The 9,659-nt window shown below is 39.3% G+C and overlaps 1 pseudogene; it reads right to left on the reverse strand.

The window, feature by feature from the left end:
- Positions 1 to 7,779: 7,779 nt before the first annotated feature.
- On the reverse strand, positions 7,780 to 8,558 carry LOC102820077 (annotated as a pseudogene).
- Between the last annotated feature and the right edge of the window lie 1,101 nt (positions 8,559 to 9,659).

A 9,659-nucleotide genomic window follows, 5' to 3' on the forward strand; every position in this document is an offset into this window, starting at 1 on the left:
ATTCACAGTAAAGCATTAAATAAATAAATTAAAATAAAAATAAAAAATCAGTTGGATTCCTCTATGCTAATAATGATAGCCCTGAAAAGGAAATTAGGAAAGCAATACCTTTTACAATAGCCACACAAAAGATGAAATATTTAGGAATAAATGTAACCAGAGAAACAAGAGATCTATACAAAGAAAACTACAAAACACTACTACAGAGACCAAAAGAGACATACAAAATGGAAGAATGTGCCAGGCTGCTGTTTGATAGGCAGACTTAACATTGTGATGATGTCAATACTACGCAAAGTAATCTACATGTATAACACAATCCCAATCCACTGTCCAATGACATTTTTTAAATAAATGGAAAAAACAATTACAAACTTTATATGGAGAGGAAAGAGACCCAGGATAAGCAAAACATTGCTTAAGAAGAAGACCGAAGTTGGAAGCCTCTCACTCCCTGACTTCAAATTTTACTATATGGCTATGGTGGTCAAGGAGTTCTGATGTGGTGTTGTGGGTTAATGTGCTATACTGCAAAGCCATTTGAACTACAAGGTCAGCGGTTCAAGCTCACCAGCTACTCCTCGGAAACCCTATATAGTGTCGTTATGGGTCAGAACCAACTCGACAATACTTAACAACAACAACAACAAATGGTGGTCAAAACAGCTTGGTACTGGTACAATGAAAGATACATCGATAAATGGAACAGAATCAAGAATTCAGAAATTAACCCATCCACATACAGCCAACTGATTTTTGACAAAGGGCCAAAGTACATTGAATGGGGAGGATATAGTAGTCTCTTCAGAAGATGGTACTGGCAGAACTGGAAACTGATATGCAAAAGATTGACACAAGACCTTTATCTCACTTCATATACAAAAAGCAATTTAGCGTGGATTAAGACCTAAATGTGAATCCCAGAATTACAAAGGTCATCAATAAAAATATAAGAACAAATTTAAGGGCTGACAAGACCTTTCTAAAGTGTTGAAGAGCAAAGATGTCAGCTTGTGAACTAAGGTGTGCCTGACCCAAGCCATGGTATTTTCAATAACCTCATATGCATGTGAAAGCTGAACAGTACATAAAGAAGACCATAGAAAAATTGATGCTTTTGAGTTATGGTGTTGGAGGAGAATATTGAAAGTGCCACGGGCTGCTAAAAGAACCAAAAGATCCATTTTGGAAGAAGTGCAGCCAGAGAGCTCCTTGGAGGCCAACATGGCCAAACTTTGTCTCTCATACTTTGGACATATTGTCAGGAGGGAACAGCCGCTGGACAAGGATATCATGTTTGGTAAGGTGGAGGTCAGACAAAAAGAGGAAGACCCCCAACGAGATGGACTGGCCAAGTGGCAGCATCGATGGATTCAGCGTGGCAACAGTGGTGAGGTTGGCCCAGGATCGGGCAGTGTTTCGTTCTGCTGTGCATAAGGTCGCTATGGGTTGGTACCGACTTGATGGCACCTAACAACAACAACAACAACAATACAGGGCACATACAGATTACCAAACATTGTGAAAATTGCATAAACAAAAGACAACAAAATAGATGATTGGAACATACTAAAAATTAGAAACTTATGTACATCAAAAGATTTCACCACAAGAGTAAAAAGGGAGTCAACAGAATGGGAAAATCTTTTGCAATGATATATCAGACAAGGGACTCATTTCTAAAATCTATAGGAAACTATAACACTTCTACAAAACAAAAAACAAGTAACTCAATTAAAAATTGGGCAAAGGACATGAACAGACACTTCACCAAGGAAGATATTCGGGCAGCCAACAAACAAAAGAAGAAATATACAAGATCATTAACTATTGTTGTTAGGTGACATCGAGTGGGTACCAACTCATAGTGATCCTATGCACAACAGAACAAAACACTGCCCAGTCCTGGGCCAACCTCACAATTGTTGCCAATCCATCTCGCTGGGGTGTTCCTCTTTTTCTTTGACCCTCCACCTTACCAAACATGATACCCTTCTCTAGCGACTGGTCCCTCCTGATGCAAATCAAGACAAAAATGAGTTATCATAGCACATCAGCAAGAAGAGTGAAATTCAAAAAAGCAGAGGACAATAAATGCTAGCAAGGATGTGGCGAGACTGGAACCCTCCTACATTGCTGGTGGGAATGCGAAATCGTCCAAACACTCTGGAAAACAGTATGATGTTTCCTCAGAAAGTTGGAAATAGAAATACCTATGATCCAGCAATTTCTCTACTTGGTATATATCCACAAGCAATCTGATCCATAACACAACTAGATACATGCACACCAGTGTCCATAGCAGCACTATTCACAATAGCAAAAAGATGAAGACAGCCTAAGAGCCTGTCATTCAAAGAATGGATATACAAACTCTGGTAAATACGCACAATGCTACCTTGAAGAATAACAAGGAAGTTGCAAGCCACCGCATAACATGGATGCACCTTGAGGACATTATGCTGGGTGAAATTAGTCACAAAAGGACATATATTGCATAAGACCATTATTGTAAAAGCTTAAGAAAAGATACCCATACTAAAAGGAAAAACAAAAAAATCTTTGTTGATTACTGGAGGGGAAGGGAGGGAGGAGACAGAGCGGTAGAGCACAAGGTAGGGGATAGACACTTTAAAGTTCTGGTGTTGCAGGGCAAGACACAAGAAGTGGGAGGGGGATGGAAGAACAAGGTAGCTAGGGGAACACTGAGGCAGGTTTGCATGGGCTAAATGGGACAGAGGTAAAAAGTGATGAATGTTCAACCTTGGAAGAACAGGGCTCTGTGAAACAGGGATCAAGGCATAGTCTGAATGGGTAAAAGAGGGGAAATAATGGTAAAACACTTGATTGTCTTATGAATATTGGCTTCCTTTGCCTACTATTGTACAATAGACAGTTGAGTGGGATAGCAAGCAGTACTGGGAAACATGATTACATAAAGCTTGTAAACCCATCTTCAGCCTATAACTCACTGGAATACCTAAAAGGGGTTTTAGAACTTGCCCAGTGAAATAGACTTCTTGCAGAGCCTTTGTAGTGTATAGGACCTTAGGTGGAATCCTGAGCCCCATTCAGAATCTTCGGTAGTGGGACATTTGCACTTGAAAGGACAAGCAGACCGGCCTACAGCAGCTAGAGGAACAGAAGATATTTCTTGAAAGAAAAGATCAACAGGAAAATTCCAAAACAAAAATGGCAGTCTGATTGGCTACCACAAGAATAAGCAAGTTGTTCACTGGGGAGCCATCAAGGCAAGCAATCTAGTCCCTTCAGGACAAACCCTTCTCCCAAGACTGAAACTCAAAGGGAATACATGAGCAGGCACGTAAGCTGCTGGTGACTACATTGGTCTACCGGTGAGTGGAAGAGGGAGAAAGTTAGCAATGAAGATATGGGCTGAATTCAACCATGTTAGGTTTTAAGTTCTGTAGCTACATTACTCCCCCTTTTTTTCCACTTTATGTTTTTTTGTTGTTGCAAACTGGTATCTCTGGTTCTTTTGTTTTATTTTGAATACTTCTATATCTGGGTTGAGTTCTGGGTGAAATTGTCTTATGTGTTACTATCATGTTGTTTTCTGTTGTCCAAAGAATTCCCTTTAGTATTTTTAAAGTAAGGCTGGTTGGTGGTGTTTTGTTTTTGGGGGGTTTTTTTGTAAATTCTTTTAATAGCTGTTTGTCTGGAAATTTCCCAATTTTGCCATCATATTGATGGACAATTTTTCTAGGACTCCTGGCGTGGTGCTGTAGGACAAGCACTGAACAGTTAACCTCAAGGTTAATGGTTCAAATGCACCAGCCGGCCCTTGTAAACCCTATACAAGGTTTCTATGAGTTGGAACTGACTCGACAGCACTTTAACAACAACAGAACGAGACTGTTGGGTCACAATTTTTTTCTTTCCAACTTTTATATGTCATCCCATTTCTTCATGCCTGTATGGCTTCTGCTGAGAAATCAGATCTTTTTAGTTCTACTTTGTAGGTAACTTGTTTTTTCCTGAGCTGCTGTCGTACTCAGCTGCTCTCTTTCCTTGTTTGGTTTTGAAATGTTTAATTATAATATGTCTTGGTATTTTTCTTTTGGAGTCTATCCTGTTTGGAGTTTGTTTAACTTCTCGAATAGCTATCTTTTTGTCTTTCACAATGTTAGGGTAGAGAAGTTTTCTTCCAATAAGTCTTGAAAATTTTTCTTTTTTTCCTCTTTCTGTTCTGGAATTCAAATCACATACAACTTATTCCTGTTGATAATGTCCCACACAAATCTTAGGCTTTCTTCAGAGTTTTTTATTCTTATTTCTGATTGTTCATCTCGAGGATGAATATATCTTCAAGCTCACTAATGTACTTTTGCTTTTGAAATCTTAGTACTAATTTTCTGTCTTCCTAATTGCTGTTTTTGTATGGTTTCCAATTTTTCCTTTGTTTTGTCTTTGTAATGTTTTCCTGAATTCTTCTAAGTTTTTGTGTTCTTGTTTTCATCAATCTTTTTCTCAATTCCTTGGTGTTGGTGTTATTAAGTGTTGTTGAGTTGGTTGCAACTCACAGAGACCCTTATAGGGTTTCTAAGAAGCAGCTAGTGGGTTTGAACCACCAACCTTATACTTAACAGTCCAGTGCTTATTCTACAACGAACTCCTCAATTCAGCGAAAGTATCTAAATAGCATTCTTTTAAATTCCTTATCAAGTAGTTCTGATGCCATTGCTGGCATTACATTGTCCGACTCTGCATTTTGGTCACTTGTTTGAGACACTGTCTTGTCTCTTCATGTAAATAAAACTGTTTGTTTTCTCTGAGACATTGTGGTGTTGTATTCATATTTAATTGATGATTGCATGTTGGTGCTTGTCTCCTGGTAGGTGTAGTGAGACTGGAAATGTGAATGCAGTTCTCTGGTCTCTGTTTACGTAGCATAATTCAGAAGAGGTTCACTTGCCTCCAGAATGAGGGGAGACACTCCCAACACCTGACCCCAGGCAGAGTCAAGGCAACACAGGAAGGAACGCCACTGACCACTGGGTTAGTGATGGTAGGACTGGTCATGCACCCTGCCCCCAGGAAGGCATGGGAACAAGAGATAACTGCACCCTCCTTGCTTCCAACCTCCAGCCAAGTCCTGTGCCAGCGGGTCACTCTATCAGTAGTAGACACTTGCAAGAGATCAAGATGGACACACCACTCCATGCCAGCTGATAGTCCACCCGATTTTCTTCTTTCTTGCTGCTCCTATTCAACTTCCTGTTCCAGGCAGTGCCCAATCCACTTCTCTGTCCTATCTTCTGATGCTCAGGGTTCCAGGATCACCATCTGTATCTGTTTCACTTGGCCTCCTCTATCTTTTTTGTAGAGGGGCTGCTCCGTGTATCTGCTTACTCCACCATCTTGCCCTAGAAACTTATCTAAGTGGTTTTGATTCAAGGTTTCCCATGATACTCTACTGACTGCTGGCTAGGGGAGCAGTTTACTTAAGGCTTGACTGGAATTGGAGGACCTATTACCAAAGTGACTCATTCACATGATTACAAAGTTGGTGGTGTTTTTTTTAGTGGGAACTTTCAGTTCCTCTCCAGACAACAGCTTGGCATCTTTAGAATATGACAACTTGAATTCTCCAAAGCAAGTGATCTATGGCACCAATGATGAAGCTGTCATGTCTTTTATGGTTTAGTTTTGTGTGTCACACATTATCACTTCCACAATATTCTAACCATCACATGGGTCTTTTGGGATCAGAGAAAACTGCACAAGAGGTAGAATAGTAGGTGATAGTGGGAATACTAGCCATCATTCAGCAGGGACAAAATAATCAAAGAAATGATACAAGAAAATTTTCTAGATGAGATACTCATAAGTTTCCAGATAAAAGTCCTTCAAATTTCAAGCACAATGAACTAAAATAGACCCCATAAAAGTCACATTGTTATAAAATTTCAGAGAACAGGTATCAGTGAGAAAATCTTGCAAGATTTACAGATGAAAAAAAGTCACACAACCATGTTTAGAATCAGAAAAACATCAGGTTGCCCCAAAGCAACATTGTAAGGCAGAGTATAATGAAGATATGGCTTTAACATTCTGAGTGAAAAAGTTAAAAATCTATAATTTAAGTCCAAGATAAAACATCAATAAAGTTTTAGTGTGCAATAAAGAAATGTTTAGATGAGCAGGATTACAAGAATTATGCCCCCCACACCCTTTCTCAGAAACCTCAGGAAACAATAGATTCAGGCAGAGAAGGAAATCCTAAAATGATGGGAGGATGATTTCCTAAGAGAACAACTGTGCTAAGGGCAGAGAACAAACAACAGATTTCAACAGGTCAGAAGATTCACAAGATTGTGCCACAAGACTAAATTGATAAAACACCTCATGTATTTGAACATATTGAGATGAGGTATGCCCAACTGGGAGAGAGTCTGAAGTTGAATTACTGAAAAATTCTTTTAAAAGAATTTAATTCCTAAGACAGTTGAAAAAATGAAATATGTATAAATTCCAGAGGACATAAAATGCTGTGAAGAAAGCATTCATAATTAAGTAAAGATCATCAATGAAAAAAACAGATAAAAACTTAGGAGTTCTGATACATGGTATAAATATACTATCAAATATAACTACAAACATACAAACAGCAGAAGACAAAGTACTTGACCAGGGCCTCCTAAAAAAGAAAATTAGATAATTATGTGCTTCAAAAGATTTCATCAAAGGAGTACAAAGAGAACATACAGACTGGAAAATTTTTTGGCAATCACATATCAGACAAGAGACTAATCTCTAAAATTTATAGAAAACTCCAACACTTCAATAAGAAAAAGACAAATAATTTAAAAAGATTAAATTAACCTAATGTCCATCATTGGAAGAACAGATAAACTTTGGTACATAAACCCAATGGAATTCTATGCAATGTTGATGAATAATAATGAAGCTTCAAACACCTCATAATATGGATGAACCTGGAGGACATTATGATGAATGAAAACAGTCGATCACAAAAGGACAACTATTGTATGGGACTACTATTATAATAAGTCAAGGAAAGGTTTTCATGCTACAAGAAACATTCTTTTATGGTGGGAGGGAAGGAGGAGTAATACATTGGTTAGAGGGTAGACATGTGTCAAGTTGAGTGACAGGAAAGGCAATATACAATAAGAGGGAGGTTGGCAACAGAATGATGGAGTCATGGGAAGACAGGGGGAAGACTGCAAGAGTTAAAGACAACAGAGGTAAATACCGTTGCCTACACAGTCCTTCAAAACTGGTGGTAGATAGGTATGCAGGCTAAACTGGTGTGGGAAGGAGAGTGGAGAGTATACCCACAAATACATACAGGTTTGACAGAAAATATTTGTCCTGGGTACTTACTTTTGCTGCAAATATATTGATGAATGGGGTGGAGCATTGTTGTTGCTGTTAAGTGCCACCGAGCTAGTTCCAACCCATAGTGACCCTGTATAGAGTTTTTGAGGAGCACTTGGTGAGGTTGAACCACCGACTTTTAGGTTCAAATTGATCTTGCAGTCCAGCACATTAAGCTTCAGTGCCATACTAGGACTCCATACAGGGGGCAAAGCTATAAAAACATCTTTGTTATTTGTTGTTTTGTTTGGTTAAATTGGACAATTTTAATGTTTTTCTTTAAAATAACATCATAAATAGGTCTTGATGACTGAGATGGGTAAGGCTATTTGTAAGTACTAAGAAACACCTGGTGATGGTGATTTTCCTGGGTGTGGTCTTCACCAATAAGGAATGACTTATAGGAAACTGCTGTCAAACCAGTAAGACTGCATTTATGCGTCCATCATTTTCAGGACTGTTAGTAACTTGAGCATATTTCCTCCAGATAACCTTGCCTCCTTGTGTGATCAGGCCCAACTCACTCATGTTCACTTCAATGACAATCCCTTTGGGGATCCCACCAAGAGGTGTATAGAGTGGGGATGAGGGATTCTTCTTTACACCAAGTATGGGTAAGCAAAAGGTGGTTTCAAGTTCAGGATGTTACACGAGCCTTCTTGAAACGTAAGCCCATTGGTCTGATGAATCTTTCATATTTAGGTGGTTTTCATGTAAAGCCATCTCCAACAAAGCAGATTTTGGTAACCATCCTTTTCTATGCTTTTTTTTCTTTTCTCTTTCCTGCCTGAATAACTTTTAATACTTCTGTTTCTCCCTGGGAACGGACTTTGGGCAGAGGGACTTCCCATTTTCCTGCTTTCTCTTTTTGTTTTTGTTTACTCATATTGGAATGTACATTAGCTTGAGGCTGCCCGTCTCTCTTCAGCAGATACGCAGGCAGTGTACCTTTGGAGTCGTATCATTCTTTTGTTTGGTGTTTCCCTTTTTCATGCATCTTGATAGTCTTTCATTTGTATTTTCTCAGCATGGCACTGTTTACGGTAGAGTTTAGCTTTAAGACCAATCATCTTTTTGGCCTTCTTCTAATGATCATGAGCCTCTCAACTTTCCTTCTTTCTCCTTTTCTCATGACAATCCAAACGATATACACAGCACTTACATAGTAACTCAATATATTCATTTTGTGGCATGGTGATTGCAGCAAAGCCACTGGGCACAACCTCTGGGGCACAAAGAACTACTCAGTTTTCAGGTCCCTACGACCCACAAGCCAAATGGACTCGGCCCGTGACAGGAAGGTGTTATTTATTTTTCTTTGTTATCAACCCTACGCACAACAGAACGAAAAAAAGTGTCCAATTCTGAGCCATCCTCACAATTGTTGCTGCACTTGAGCCCTTTGCTGCTGCCACTGAGCCAATCCATCTCATTGGAGGGTCTTCCTCTTTTTAGCTGACCCTCCACTTTACCAAGCATGATGTCCTTTTTCAGAGATGGGTCCCTCTTGATAATTTGTCTGAAGTACGAGAGATAAAGTCTCACCATCCTGGCTTCTAAGAAGCATTGTGGCTGTACTTCTTTCAATACAGATTTGTTTGTTCGTCTGGCAGTTGTCCTGGTGGTTATATGCCGCGGAGTCAGTTTCAACTCATAGCGACCCTGTACAGGATTTCCGAGGCTGTAAATCTTTACCAAAGCAGAAAGCTTCATCTTTCTCCTGCGGAACAGCTGTAGTTTTGAACTGCTGACCTTAGACATTACCAAGTACCTTGAAGCAATGAGTTCTTGAGCTTGAGAACCCAAGACCATAGTCCTGGAATACACCTTGGTTAATTGGCATAATATAGTCCACAAAGTCAACATTTTATATCCTACTTTGGTGAGTAGGGACTGGGATCTTAAAAGCTTGTAAGTGGTCATTTAAGGCACTGTGGATTAATGCACTGGAGTGTAAGGTCACTTTGAAATACAAGGTCGGTTGTTTGAGCTCACCAGCCACTCCTTGGAAACTCTATATAAGGTCGCTATGAGTCTCGACAGCATTTAGCAACAATAACAAAAAGTGCAATTATTGGTCTTTTCATGTCCAGAGGAAAAAAGAATGATGAAAATTGATTATTCTTGGAAATAATTAGTCCAGTGGGCTAATGGACCACATGAACATCAGTCTCCACAACCCTGAAGAACTAGATGATTCCCAGTTACCATTACCAACAGCTCAGAAAGGGATCACATTAGAAGGTACTGGATAGAGTGGGAGAAAATGTGGAACAAAATTCAAAATCATAAAA

Source organism: Chrysochloris asiatica, unplaced genomic scaffold (genome assembly GCF_000296735.1).
Source record: "Chrysochloris asiatica unplaced genomic scaffold, ChrAsi1.0 scaffold00024, whole genome shotgun sequence".
NCBI lineage: Eukaryota > Metazoa > Chordata > Mammalia > Afrosoricida > Chrysochloridae > Chrysochloris > Chrysochloris asiatica.